This window comes from Phocoena sinus, chromosome 8 (genome assembly GCF_008692025.1).
Source record: "Phocoena sinus isolate mPhoSin1 chromosome 8, mPhoSin1.pri, whole genome shotgun sequence".
NCBI classification, from domain to species: domain Eukaryota; kingdom Metazoa; phylum Chordata; class Mammalia; order Artiodactyla; family Phocoenidae; genus Phocoena; species Phocoena sinus.
Window position 1 is genome coordinate 31,541,631 of NC_045770.1, and position 14,719 is coordinate 31,556,349.

Below are 14,719 nucleotides of genomic sequence, written 5' to 3' on the forward strand. Positions count from 1 at the left end.
GTAGAGGTGGGAAGAGGGGACCAAAGAGCAGAGAAAATTTTTTTATGTTTACATTTTTCTTGTCTTGCCATAAAATATAATTTTATTTCATATACCATAATGTATTCAACTACTTCCCTATTGATGGACATCTATCTGGGTGGTTTCCAATCTTTTGCTATTACAAATAATGCTGTAATGAATAGTTATGGATATCTTGTTTTAGGATATGTTCCAGAAGTTGGATTCTTAGGTCAAATAGCAAATTCATACGTAATTTTGCTAAGTATGATCAAATACCCCTCCCCCTCCATGGAACTGTTGGCATTTTGCAACCCAGTCAGCAATGTATGTAAATTCCTTTTTTCTACACAGTTTCATCAGGGGAGTATGTTGTCAAACTTTTGGATTTTTGCCAGTCTGTTAAATAGAATCTTAGTGTGGTTTTAATTTCATTGCTGTGTTATGAATAAGATCGATAATCTTTTTAGTGTATCAATTGCATATGTAATGGTTTATTTTTTTGAAAGTATAAAGGAATGTTAGGATTGATTATGTGGTATTATTAAAGAAAAATTATTCTGACACTTGTTAAAACATTAACAAGTAAGGAACTAGAAGTAAGGAAGACTTTATTCAAGACTACTGCAATAAGAGCATTGCAATGGGGGAGAGAGATCAGGCTCAACTCTGAATACAGCAAAGATAGCTGAGGATTTGTAGCCAAACAATGGAATGAAGGGGTCAGTGGAAGAAAAATTACTTAGTGGAGACATCAAGGGCAGGTGGATTCTTGCTGAAGATTGGCCAAGGGCTTATACATCAAAAGTGGAAGATAAAGAATTTAGTCAGATATCAGGGGTGGGAGCATTCTCACTAACCTGACTTAGCAGGATTCTTGCTAAGACTGGGCTAGACAGGCCAAAGATGGGGTGGGGGGGGTGACAAATGGAGACGGCACTGACTTAAATCTACATAACAAACTTTACCCTGGTTTACCATGCTTTTCCTGGTAATTTCCACATAACTGGCTTCCTCACACCCTTCTTTCTCTCTTTTGTCTTGAGCTGAAAATGGTATTTAAGCCTGTGGCTTAGTCCACCTCAGGGAGTTAGTTACTCATTTTTCCCTGGGTATCTCCCATGTATACATGAGGTATATATGTGAAACTTCTGTTGGTTTTTCTTGTTAATCAGTCTTTTACTACAGGGGTGTCAGCCAAGAACTCAGAAAGGTAGAGGGAAAATTATTTTTTTCTCCCCTACATTAGTATATACCGTAGGGAAGGAAAAATCTCTTCCTATGCCCATCTTAGGTTCTCCAGCTGGGGTCCTGTAAACTAGACTAGCCAAAAATATATTAGCAAGAGAAAAACAAGCTAATTAACATGTGCATTGCACATGTACCAATAAGAACCCTCAGTGATGAGAAACCTTAAAGAGAGGGTTAGAACTTGGGATTTAATACCAACAAAGGAAAAGAGGTTTGGAGCTTCTGGGTGAGAGAGGCAAGTTATAGGAAGGTCACCAAGAAAAGCATGGTAAACAAGAGCTGTTTAGTGAGGTTTGTTATGCAAATTTGAGTCCTTGCCTTCTCCTTTGATAAGAGTTTTAAGAGTACTTCTCTTTCAGATACTGAAGAGGGAGACACCTCTACAAATGGAAATTTACTTTAGAGCTTTTCATGATAAATCTCAATACCCTTTAGCTCAAAATAATCCATTTGCCAAAAGTACATTTTGGGGTGGCATACTCTGTTACCCCTCAGTACATGAATGAAATGTATACTTCCCTGAATTTTTGAAGTATTTAAAAAATTCAATAAACAAAACCCAACACATTAAGAACTTGGAAATTTTGGCCACATCACAATTTTCTTCCCCAACGTCTAGTTACTTAAAACATCCCAAGCATTACCTTTCTATCTGTTGAAAAAAAAACACTATATATCTATCTTAATCATGACAGCTTTAAAATTTTGTTGTCTGTAGCAAAAGTCAAAATTTTTAAATATCAGAAATATTTAAAAGCTTAATTAGTGAACTTTATTTAATATAAAGTAGAATCTCAGCAGCTCTAATTGAAAAAAATCAATGAGTTAAAAGTTAGGATGATAAAGGTTTACATAAATGGATTAAAAATGGCCCCTGCATATTGGCCCTGTATTTTTTACTTCATAGCAGATTGGGACCACTAGCTCAAAAGCTTGCCTCTGCCAAATTAAAATTTTTACACATCTAATTGCTTTAACTGTATCCTAAATAACCATATTTTAAGCCATTTAGAGCCTGCCTGTTTTGCATGCCCAGCATCCGCAAGACAAACCTCAGCTTAAGAACCCAAGTCACTGCTACCCTTCCGAGATCCATGACTAAGCTGTCTGCAACATCACCTAGCTATGTAAGCCTCCTCTCTGGTACCCCTCTTGCCTGGGAGTTCCCTTGTCCTCTTCCCCTTGTGGTGGCCCCACACCTGACCCTGGAAGGTCGCCTGTTCTGAGGGATTTCCCCTTGTCTGAACCTGCCAAGCACACCAAAATAAAGCTTGTTGTGTGCTACTGCCACCTGGCGGTCTTTTCTTTAATAAGTCCCGAAATCCTCGAACTCATAACAAAAGGAAAAGCCTTAGGATTGGAGAAAAGTAGTCACAAGAAGTCATGTTGGCAAACGCAAGGCATAGAGGACCTTGTTCTTTCTATGCATATTTCCTGTCAAGGGAGGAGAAGATAAAAGACTTCTAGGATCCAAAAAGCTGATGCAGATCTAGAGAAAGTTTTTCCTGTGGTTTTCCTGAAAATAATCATGTAAGAGAAACTGAGAAGTTGAATCTGTAGTAGAATTATTTGAAAGCCTTAGTAAAGTGCGACAAATAAATAAAACTTCAGGTGACTTAGAAATTTGAGCTCTCTTCACAACATAGGTAAACTATGTTAGTGAAAACATACCCTTTTATAGATGACAGTGCAAAATCATTCTAGTCTTTGAAATATGTGCAATATGTCACAGAAACTTGGGCATTACAGTGAAACAGATTTTGCTTTAATCTCTGCTGTTTCTCCTTGAGTAACATGCCTTTGAATAAATTATTTAACTCTTTCATTCATTTAAGAATCATGGAGATGAGTGGCCAAGATAACAGAGTAGGAAGACCCTGAGCTCATCTCGTCCCATGGGCAAACCAAAATTACAACTATTTACAGAGCAACTATTGATAAGAAAGACTGGAATCTAGAAGAAAAGATTGTCTACAACTAAAGTTATAAAGAAGGAACCACAATGAGATGGGTAGCATGGGAGGAGACACAGTATAGTCATGACCCATACCCACTGGTGGGTGATCCACAAAGGGGAGGATGATTACAATTACAGAGGTTCTCCCCAAGGAACAAGGGGTCTGAACCCCACATAGGGCTCCCCATCCCAGGGGTCTTATACCTGGAAGATGAACCTCCAGAATATTTGGCTTTGAAGGCTAGTGGGGCTTACTTTGGGGAGAGCCAGAGGGTTGTGGGAAATAGAGACTCCACACTTAAAGGGCACATACAAAATCTTACATGTTCCAGGACCCAGGGCAGAAGCAGTAATTTGAAATGAGCCTGGGTCAGAGCCACCTGATGATCTTGGAGAGCCTCCTGGAGAGGCAGGAGGCAAATGGAGCTCACCCTTGAGACATAGACAACCATATTTGGCAGCTCATTCTACCCCTAGGACACTGGTGCTGGCAAGTGCCATTTTGGAATCCTCACTCTAGCTTCTTAGCATCAGGACTAATAAGGCAGGCTGCCTTAAGACCACTGAGCCCACAGACATCCTGGGATATGGTCATATCCAACAGAGGGTCCAGGACCTGGCTCCACACACCAGTGAGCCAGCACTAGCCCCAAGAACCCCAGGACCCTGCAGCTAGAGACCTTGGGACACAGCTCCACCCACCAGTGGGCCTGTACTAGCCTTGGGACCAGCCTCACCCACCAGTGGGCAGGCACCAGTCCCAGGATCTCCAAGCCTGCCCACCAGGGAGCTGGCACTAGCCTTGGAACCAGCCACCCACCAGTGAGCAGACACCAGCCCCAGGACCCCCTGGGACCCAGCTCCACCCATCAGTGGGTCAATATACCAACTTCAGAACCCCAGCGCCCTGCAGCCAGAGATGCCAGGACCAAGCTCCATCTACCAGGCCAGAGCCAGCCCCAGGAACCCCTGGGCCTTGGCCTTACCCACGAGTAGGTGGGCACAAGCCCTAGGACCACTGCAGCCCCACAGCCTGCCGTAGCAGGACCCAGCCCATCCACCAACAAGCCAACACCAGCTCTGAGACACATTGGGCCAATTAACCAGCTGCCCCAGGATCTGGCCTCATCCACCAGTGGGCTGACCCAAGCCTTCAGGGCACCCCAGACCCCACAGGCAGCACCCACCCACCAGCAGACCAAACAAGCTCCAGAACCCCTAGGGCCCTACAGCCAATAATCCCAGGACACTGCTCTGCCCACCAGTGGACTGGCACTAGTCCCAGGAATACAACAACACACATACTGCCTTGTCAGCACCCAGCCAACCCACCAGCAGACTTGCTCCAGCCCCAGGACCCCCTGTGCCCTGGCCCTGCCCACCATCAGGTCAACACCAATTCTGGGAACCTTGGGCCTATCAGCCAGTGGCCCCAGGATCTGGCCCCACCTACTAGGGGGCTGACACTAATTTCAGGACCACAGGGTTTTGCACCCAGAGAACCCAGGACATGGCTCTGACTACCAGTGACCAGCACAAGCCCCAGGACATCCTGAGCCCAGGCTCTGCCCACCAGCAGGCCAACACCAGCTACAAGAGACTTTGAACCCCTCGGCCAGCCACTCTGGGATCCAGCCCCACTCACAGGTGGGCCAGCAGCCCACAGAGCTTGCAGCAAGCCACGTCAGGAACTGGCCTCACCCACCAGCAGGCTGACACTAGATCTAGAAACCCTGGCCCTGTAACCTGGTTCTACCCACCAGTGAGCCTGTACTAGCCCTGGGAACCCCATGAGGCTCTGCAGCCAGCCGCCCCATGACCCAGCCCCACCAACCAGTGGCCAGCAGTCTACACACTGGGAAGAACTTGGCAACCAACCAAACTGGGGGCCAGCCACACCTACTAGACCACGCAAAGTAGTCAGCCTGCCACAACAGAGGACCAATGCAGTCCACATTGGGGGCACCTCTAGAGTGTATAGCTCTCGTGACCAGAGGGGAGTGTGCTGCTGGGATGTGTAAGATGGCTCCTACAAAAGGCCACTTCTCCAAGGTTAGGAAACATAATCAACCTATCAGATACACAGAAATAAAAACAGCAAATTAGGCAAAATGAGGTGACAGAGGAACATAAAGGTGATCAAAGAACTCAGGAGAAGATAGAATGGACAGAGATGTTAGACGTTTTTAACAAAGAGTTAGTTAGAAAATATAAAGAAGAACCAGAGATGAATACAAAAACTGAAATGAAAAATATAGTAGAAGGAATCAAGAGTAGATTAGATGCAATAGAGGAGCAAATCAGTGAGCTGGAAGACAGAATAATGGAAATCACTGATGCTGAAAAGAAAAAAGAAAACAATAAAAAGAAATGAGGACAGTTTAAGAGATCTCTAAGACAACATCAAGTGCACTAATATTCACATTACAGGGGTCCCAGAAGGAAAAGAGAGAGAAAGGGGCAGAAAACATATTTGAAGACATAATAGCTGAAAAATTCCCCAACCTGGGAAAGGAAACAGGCACACAGATCCAAGAAGCACAGATAGTCACAAACAGGATTAATCCAAAGAGGACCACACCAAGACATAATTAAAATGTCAAAAATTAAAGAGAGAATATTAAAAGAAGCAAGGGAAAAGCAACAATACAAAGGAACTTCCCTAAGGCTATCAGCTGACTTTTCAGCAGAAACCCTGCAGGCCAGAATGGAGTGGCATGATTTATTTATTTATTTATTCATTTATTTATTTGGTTGTGCTGCACAGCTTGTGGGATCTTAGTTGCCCAACCAGGGATCAAACCCATGACCCCTGCATTGGAAGCATGGATTCTTAACCACTGGACCATCAGGGAAGTCCCTGGCATGATATATTTAAAGTGATGAAAGGGAGAAACCTACAACCAAGAATACTCTACCCCTCAAGGCTCTCATTCAGATTTGATGGAGAGATCAAAATCTTTACAGACAAGCAAAAGCTAAGAGTTCAGCACCACCAAACCAGCTTTACAAGAAATGTTAAAAGGACTTCTCTAAGTGAAAAAGAAAAGGCCACAACTAGAAACATGAAAATTATGAAATAAAAAATCTCATTGGTAAAGGCAAATATACAGTAAATGTAGGAAATCAACCATGTATAAAGCTAGTAGGAAGGCTAAAAGACAAAAGTAGTAAAGTCATCTATATCTGTAATAAGTGGTTAAGGGATACATAAAATAAAAATATATAAAGTATGTCAAAAAGAGTAAATGGGGGAAAGAGGAGTAAAAATGCAGGGTTGTTAAAATGCATTTGAAATTAAGAGATCACAACTTAATATAATCATATATATGATCATATATATGATTATATATATATATACATATGTATAGATAGATAGATTGCTACATATAAACCTCATGGTAACCACAAACCAAAAATCTATAATAGACACACACACACAAAAGAAAGGAATCCAAACAAAGCACTAAAGATAGTCATCAAATCACAAAGAAAGAGAACAAAAGAAGAAGAAAGAACAACAACAACAAAAACTACAAAAACAACCCCCCAAAATTGCAAGAAGTACATACCTATCAATAATTACGTTAAATGTAAATGGACTAAATACTTCAATCAAAAGACATAGAGTGGCTGAATAGACACAAAAACAAAACCTATATTTATGTGGTCTACAAGAGACACATTTCAGATCTAAAGGCACAGTCTGAAAATGAGAGGATGGAAAAAGGTATTCCATGCAAATGGAAATGAAAAGAAAGCTGGGGTAGCAATATTTATGTCAGACAAAATGGACTTTAAAATAAAGAGTGTAACAAGAGACAAAGAAGGACATTACATAATGTTCAAGGGACCAATACAAGAAAAAGATATAACAATTGTAAATACATATGTATCCAACATAGGAGCACCTAAATACATAAAGAAAATATTAACAGACATAAAGAGACAAACTGACAGTAACACAATATTAGTAGGGGACTTTAACACCCCATTTACATCAATCAACAGATCATTCAGACACAAAATCAATAAGGAAACACTGGCCTTAAATGACACATTAGACCAAATTGACTTAATAGATATATACAGAACATTCTACCCAACAATGGCAGAATACACATTCTTTTCAAGTGCACATGGGACATTCTCCAGGATAGATCACATGCCAGGCCACAAAACAAGTCTCAATAAATTTTAAAAAACTGAAATTATATCAAGCATCTTTTCCAACCACAATTCTATAAGACTCGATATCAACTACAAGACAAAAAACTGCAAAAAACACACAAATATGTGGAGATTAAACAGCATGCTACTAAACAATGAAAGGATAAGAGAAAAGAATTAAAAATACCTGGAGACAAATGAAAAAAAACATGATGATACAAAATCTATCGCATGTAGGAAAAACATTTCTAAGAGGGAAGCTTACCTCGATAAAAGCCTACCTCAGGAAACAAGAAAAATCTCAAATAAACTACCTAACCTTACACCTAAAAGAACTAGAAAAAGAAGAACAAACAAAATCCAAAGTTAATATAAGGAAAGAAATCATAAAGATCAGAGCATAAATAAAGTAAGTAGAGATGGAGAAAACAATAGAAAAGATCAGTAAAACGAAGAGCTAGTTCCTTGAAAAGATAAAAAAAATTGATAAACTGTTAGCCAGACTTGCAAGAAACAAAGAGAGGACCCAAATCAATGAAATCAGAAACAAGAGAGAAGTTACAAATGATACCACAGAAATACAAAAGATTTTAAGAGATTACTATGAAGAGCTATACACCAATAAAATGGACAACCTAGAAGAAATGGGCAAATTCCTAGAAATGCACAATCTCCCAACATTGAATCAGGAAAAAGTAGAAAATAAGGACAGACCAATTACTAGTAATGAAATTGAATCAGTAATTAAAGAAAAAAAAAAGCTTCCAACAAACAAAAGTCCAGGACCAGATGACTTCATATGTGAATTCTACCAAACGTTTAAAGAAGAATTAACACCTATCCTTCTCAAACTATCCCAAAAACTTGCAGAGGCAGGGACACTTCCCAACTAATTTATGAGGCCAGCATCACCCTGATATCAAACGAGACAAAGATATTACAAAAAAAGAAAATTACAGGCCAATATCACTGATGAACATAGGTGCAAAACTCCTCAACAAAATACTAGCAAACCAAATCTAACAATACATTAAAAGGATCATTATCAAGTGAGATTTATACCACAGATGCAAGGATGATTCAATATCCACAAATCAATCAATGTGACAGATCACATTAACAAACTGAAGAATAAAAAATCATATGATCATCTCAATAGATGCAGAAAAAGCTTTTGACAAAATTCAACATCAATTTACAATAAAAACTCTCCAGAAAGTGGGTATAGATGGAACATACCTCAACATAATAAAGGCCATATATAACAAACTGACAGCTAACATCATACTCAATGGTGAAAAGCTGAAAACATTTCCTCTAAGAACAGGAACATGACAAGGGTGCCCACTCTCACCACTTTTATTCAACATAGTATTATCAATAGAAGTCCTAGCCACAGCAATCAGAGAAGAAAAATAAATAAAAGGAGACCAAGTCGAAAGAAGTGAAACTGTCACTGTTTGCAGATGATATGATACTATACATAGAAAATTCTAAAGACACCCCCCAAAAACTACTTGAGCTCATCAACAATTTGGTGAAATTGTAGGATACAAAATTAACAAATAGAAATCTGTTGCATTTCTTTACACTAACAATGAACAAGAGAAATTAAGAAAACAATCCCATTTACCATCACATTAGAAAGAATAAAATACCTAGGAATAAGTCTAACTAATCTAACTGAGGAAATAAAGACCTGTGCTTGGAAAACTATAAGACACTGATGAGAGAAATTGAAAATGACACCAAATGGAAAGATATACTATGTTCATGGATTGGAAGAATTAATATTGTTAAAATGCCCATACTATCCAAGGCAATCTACAGATTCAATGCAATCACTATCAAAATACCAATGGCATTTTCACAGAACTAAAACAAATAAATCTAAAATTTGTATGAAAACACAGAAGACTTCAAATAGCTAAAAGAATCTTAAGAAAGAACAAAGCTACAGGTATCATGCGCCCTGATTTCCAACTACACTACAAAGCTACAGTCATCAAAACAGTATGGCACTAGCACAAAAACAGACACATAGATCAATGGAACAAAATAGAGAGCTCAGAAATGAACCCAAACTTATATGGGCAATTAATGTATGACAAAGGAGGTAAGAATATACAATGGGGAAAAGACAGCCTCTTCAATCATTTGTGAAAACTGGACTGCTACATGCAAAAGAATCAAACTGGACTACTGTCTCACTCTGTGCACAAAAATAAATTCAAAATGGATTAAAGACTTAAATGTAAGACTTGAAATCATAAAACTTCTAGAAGAAAACATAGGCAGTACACTCTTTGACAACGGTCTTTGTAATATTATTTGGATCTGTCTCCTCAGGCAAAAGAAACAAATGGCACTACATCAAATTAAAAAGCCTTTGCACAGCAAAGGAAACAATCAAGAAAACAAAAAGGCCACTTACTGAATGGGAGAAAATATTTGCAAACGATATACTGATAAGGGGTTACTATGCAAAATATGCAAATAACTCATACAACTAAACATCAAAAAAAAAAAAAAAAAAACAAGAAGACCCCACAAACAATCCATTTAAAAATGGGCAGAAGGGGCTTCCCTGGTGGCGCAGTGGTTGAGAGTCCGCCTGCTGATGCAGGGGACACGGGTTCGTGCCCCGGTCCAGGAAGATCCCACATGCCGTGGAGCGGCTGGGCCCGTGAGCCATGGACGCTGAGCCTGCGCGTCCGGAGCCGCAAAAAAAAAAAAAAAAAAAAAAAAAAATGGGCAGAGGATCTGAATAAACATTGTTCCAAGGAAGACATACAGATGGCCAACAAGCATATGAAAAAATGTTCAACATTGCCAATTATTAGTGAAATGCAAATCAAAACAACAATGAAATATCACCTCAAACCTGTCAGAATGGCTGTCATCAAAACAGCCACAAATAAATGTTGGTAAGAATTTGGAGAAAAAGGAATCCTGTACACTGTTGGTGGCAATGTAAATTGGTACAGCTACTATAGAAAACAGTATGGAGATTCCTCAAAAAATTAAGAATAGAACTACCATATGATCCAGCAACAGCACTTCTGGACATTTATCCGAAGAAAACAAAAACACTAGAATATATATGCACTCCTATGTTCATTGCAGCATTACTTACAGTAGTCGAGATATGGAAGTAACCTAAGCGTCCATCAAGAGATGACTGGATAAAGAAGATGTGCTATATATACATATAATGGAATATTACTAAGCCATAAAAAAGAAGGAAATCTTGTTATTTGTGACAACATGGATGGACCTAGAGGGTATTATGCTAGGTGAAAAAATTTAGACAAAGACAAATACCATATGATTTCACTTATATGTGTAATCTAAAAACACAAAACAAATGAACAAACATAACAAAACATAAACAGAGTTATAGTATAGAGAACAAGGAGGTATATGCCAGAGGGGAGGAGGGCAGGGGGAGAAAAGAACTAGGTGAGGGAAGTTAAGAAACACAAATTTCTAGTTGCAAAATAAATGAGTCATGGGTATTAAATGTATTATACCTAAGTACTAGGGATGTAACATACAACATGATAAATATAATCAACACTGTTGTATGTTATATATGAAAGTGAGAGTAAATTCCTGGAGTTCTCATCATAAGAAGAAAAATTTTTTTCTATTTCTTTAATTGTGTACCTATAGGAGATGATGGATGTTTATTAAACTTGTCATAGTCACTTCATGATGTATGTAAAGCAAATCATTATGCTGGATATCTTAAACTTATATAGTACTGTATGTCAATTATATCTCAATAAACCTGGAATAAAAAAGAATCATGGAGTACATACCATGTGCACAAATTCTAAGGACAGTGCAAATAAAAAACAGTCCCTACCCAAGAGCTCACAAACTAGCAAAAGAGACCAATAAATGAACCCTGTACAATGTGATAAGCGCTAGCATAAAGTCAAGTACAGGGGCAATAAACGATCATGAAGGAAAATCAACTATACTTCAATAAAATGAAAAATTTTAAAATATGGAGCATGAAGAAAACTTTTAACTCAGCCCAGAGAAAAGGGGGGTGGATGGTGCATGGAGAGAGTAGCTTTCTAGAGAAGATATTTTATAGTTACATATTACCTTTCAATAATTTCTGATGAGTCTCTAATGTCTTGAAATGATAAAATTAAGAGCAATTATATTATCTAGATCAGTACTGTCCGACAGAAATGTAATGTGATATACATAATTAATTTAAAAATTTCTAGTAACCATATTAAGAAAGTAAAAAGAAACAAGTGAAATTTATTTTAATAATATATTTATATAACACAACATATCTAAATATCTAAAATATTATCATTTCAACATGTAATCAATATAAATTATTGAGATATTTTATATTCTTCTAGGTTTTCTATATTTATTTTGTATTTTATACTTACCACACATCTCAATTCAAACTAAGCCACATTTCAAGTGCTCAATGGCCTGACATGGGACTAATATATCAGCTAACACAGATCGATTTTGAATCTAATGGTTCCCAATATCTTAAAGTATGAAGACCTCTCAAAATACTTTGAGGATATCCACATTATAGTTTGACACTTTTAATATCCATCAATTGATAAATCATATTGAAAAAGCTCTTTTGAGCAAATTTAACAATGCTTTTCTGTGTATGTTGATTTTGTATAACAGTGTCTACATGTGTTTGAAAAATGGTACCCTAAGATATGATATTATATATCATCCCATATCATAGTATGATATCACATAATATGCTTAAGCTAATTTGAATTGGATTTTGGCCTGAGAGAACATATAGATCACTATTTTTAGGCATCACCTAAGTTCTATTGTATCCACCCCTATTACAGTAAGATCAATAAAGCTGACAGATGAGCACTTTTTGAGAGGTTCCTTATAGCTATGATTCAAATATCCTGGTAGCAAGATGATTGTTAAAGAATTCCTAAGGTCTCTTCCAGTTGATGGTAGTATTTAATATGGGTTCTCCTCCCAACTCTCTTACTTACCAGCTGTGAGACCTTAGGCAACATACTAAACCTTTCTAAACCTTTGTTTTTTCATCTTTAAAAAACAAGAACAGTATCTACTTAATATTTGTTGAGCACTCTAGGCATCTTACATGCACCAGCTCTTTAAATCCTCACCGCAATCCCATGAGATGTTGCTATATTATCCCCATTCCACACAGATGCACGCAGAGGCACAGCGACGTTAAATAATTTGTCCAAGATTACTCAGCTGTAATTTGAACCCAAAACCTGCAATTTTACTCCCCGTGCTATATACTGTCTTTCATAAGTTACAGTGATTCTCAAATGAGATAATACACACAGACACTTAGTACATGCAAGTTCAGTGTCAGTTTATTATTGTTATTATTAAGATTCTGATGCCCATATTTGTACCTTTTTAAAATGCTCTTTCCTAACTGGAAATGCCTTGCTTCATCATTCTGAAAATAATTCCAAGTCCCACCTCCTACATAAATCTTTTTTTTTTCGGTGCACAGGCCTCTCACTGCTGTGGCCTCTCCCATTGAAGAGCACAGGCTCCGGATACGCAGGCTCAGCGGCCATGGCTCACGGGCCCAGCCGCTCCGCGGCATGTGGGATCCTCCCAGACCGGGGCACAAACCCGTGTCCCCTGCATCAGCAGGCGGACTCTCAACAACTGCTCCACCAGGGAAGCCCCCATAAATCTTTTCTTAACTAAGTTGATTGCTCTTCGCTAAAAATTCCCTTTGATATTTAAAGAAGTGCAGAATTTGGCCCATGATTCTCCACCAATGATTATGCCTTATTACTTTAACAACAGTGGTAATTAAGGAGGAGGAAATTCCCTCTCACATCCCACCTCCACTCATAGAAAGTCATTTATTCACTCATTTTTTTCAGTAAGGGCCTATTCTATGTCAGGCTCTGAGCTCAGTGCTAGACACATACTGGTGAACAAAACACATAGTTCCTTTTCTCATGGAAATTTTGACAATAGAACATGACATTAAACAAATAAATGTATAAATACAAATTGTGGTAAATGTCATGAAGAAAAAGAACAAATAGGCCATCAGAAAGACAGTCTAAGGGGTATAATTTAGATGGAGGAAGTCAGAGAAGGCCTCTCTGAAGAAGTAATATCTAAGCTAAGTAAGACCTGAAGAATGAGTAGAAATTTGTCAGGGAAAGAGTGAATGAAAGAACAGTCCAGTCAAAGACCCTGAAGCAAAAGAGCTTGCCATGTTTATTTAGACACTGAAGAAAGCCAAGGTAGCTGAGATATAGTAAACAAGAGGAAAGTGGTAGAAAATGAGGCTGAAAACTATACAGGGCCATGTCAGAAACTGATAAAGAGCAAAATACCTATTATTGTATTTGCACAGTACAAACTCCAGAGGTTGGACCTTGCCTATCTCTTCTTTGCTAGAAGGGTAGGGGTCAGCACAGTTTTATTTAAAAGAATGAGTAATCCTGACCTACTAATACTCTTTGTTTCAAGCGTACTACAGTGTTGCTTCTAAAATAGTGAATCTCTTAAACATTTCATCTGATAGTTTTGACTGGAACTTACATGGTAAACATCCACACTATCTACTATGATGTGCAAGACATCAAAAGGAGGTAAAGATGTTTGAATGACATTGCCTGTGACTGCAAAGGAATTTAATGGCTAATAGTATCAAGTAATATAAGGAAATGGATAAAAAGAATGGATGGAAGTTATAAGGAGCATAACCTAAGTATGAAATTAAGCCCACTGCAAAGTTCTGAATTATAACGCTTATTATATATTGTATATTGAGGTTTAAATTATCTACCCAATTCTGGGGACTGAAGGCCAGGTTGGATGGTGGGTGAAGTTGGAGAGAATCGAATGAATGCACGTCAAGCACCTAAAAACATGCCTAATGCCTGACATGCCATCAGCAAGTGAAGCTACCATTATTATCCACAGTGACTTTTTTTTTCCAAAACAAAATTTCAATTTAACTAACACTTAGGCAAATAACAAAATATTTGGATAAATAAGTCGGTTATGTTAGCTATACATATATTACCAAAATGAGAAATGAGCAAGAGTTTCACAGTGGAGACGGCAAAGTTCAAATATTAAGTGTAGTATGAACTAAGAACCAGATAAAAAATAGCTGCTGCAAGAAGGGTATATACTAAGTATTTATCTTAAAGCTGAGTTACAAATCACCTAAGCAATAATACAATGGATTCAGCCTTGCACTCCAGCAGGACACTGTGGTTAGCATGAGGCTAGCCAACTGAATTTTCTAACAAAGAGGCAAAATCAGTTGTATCCTAAGTAGTCTCCCAGCAT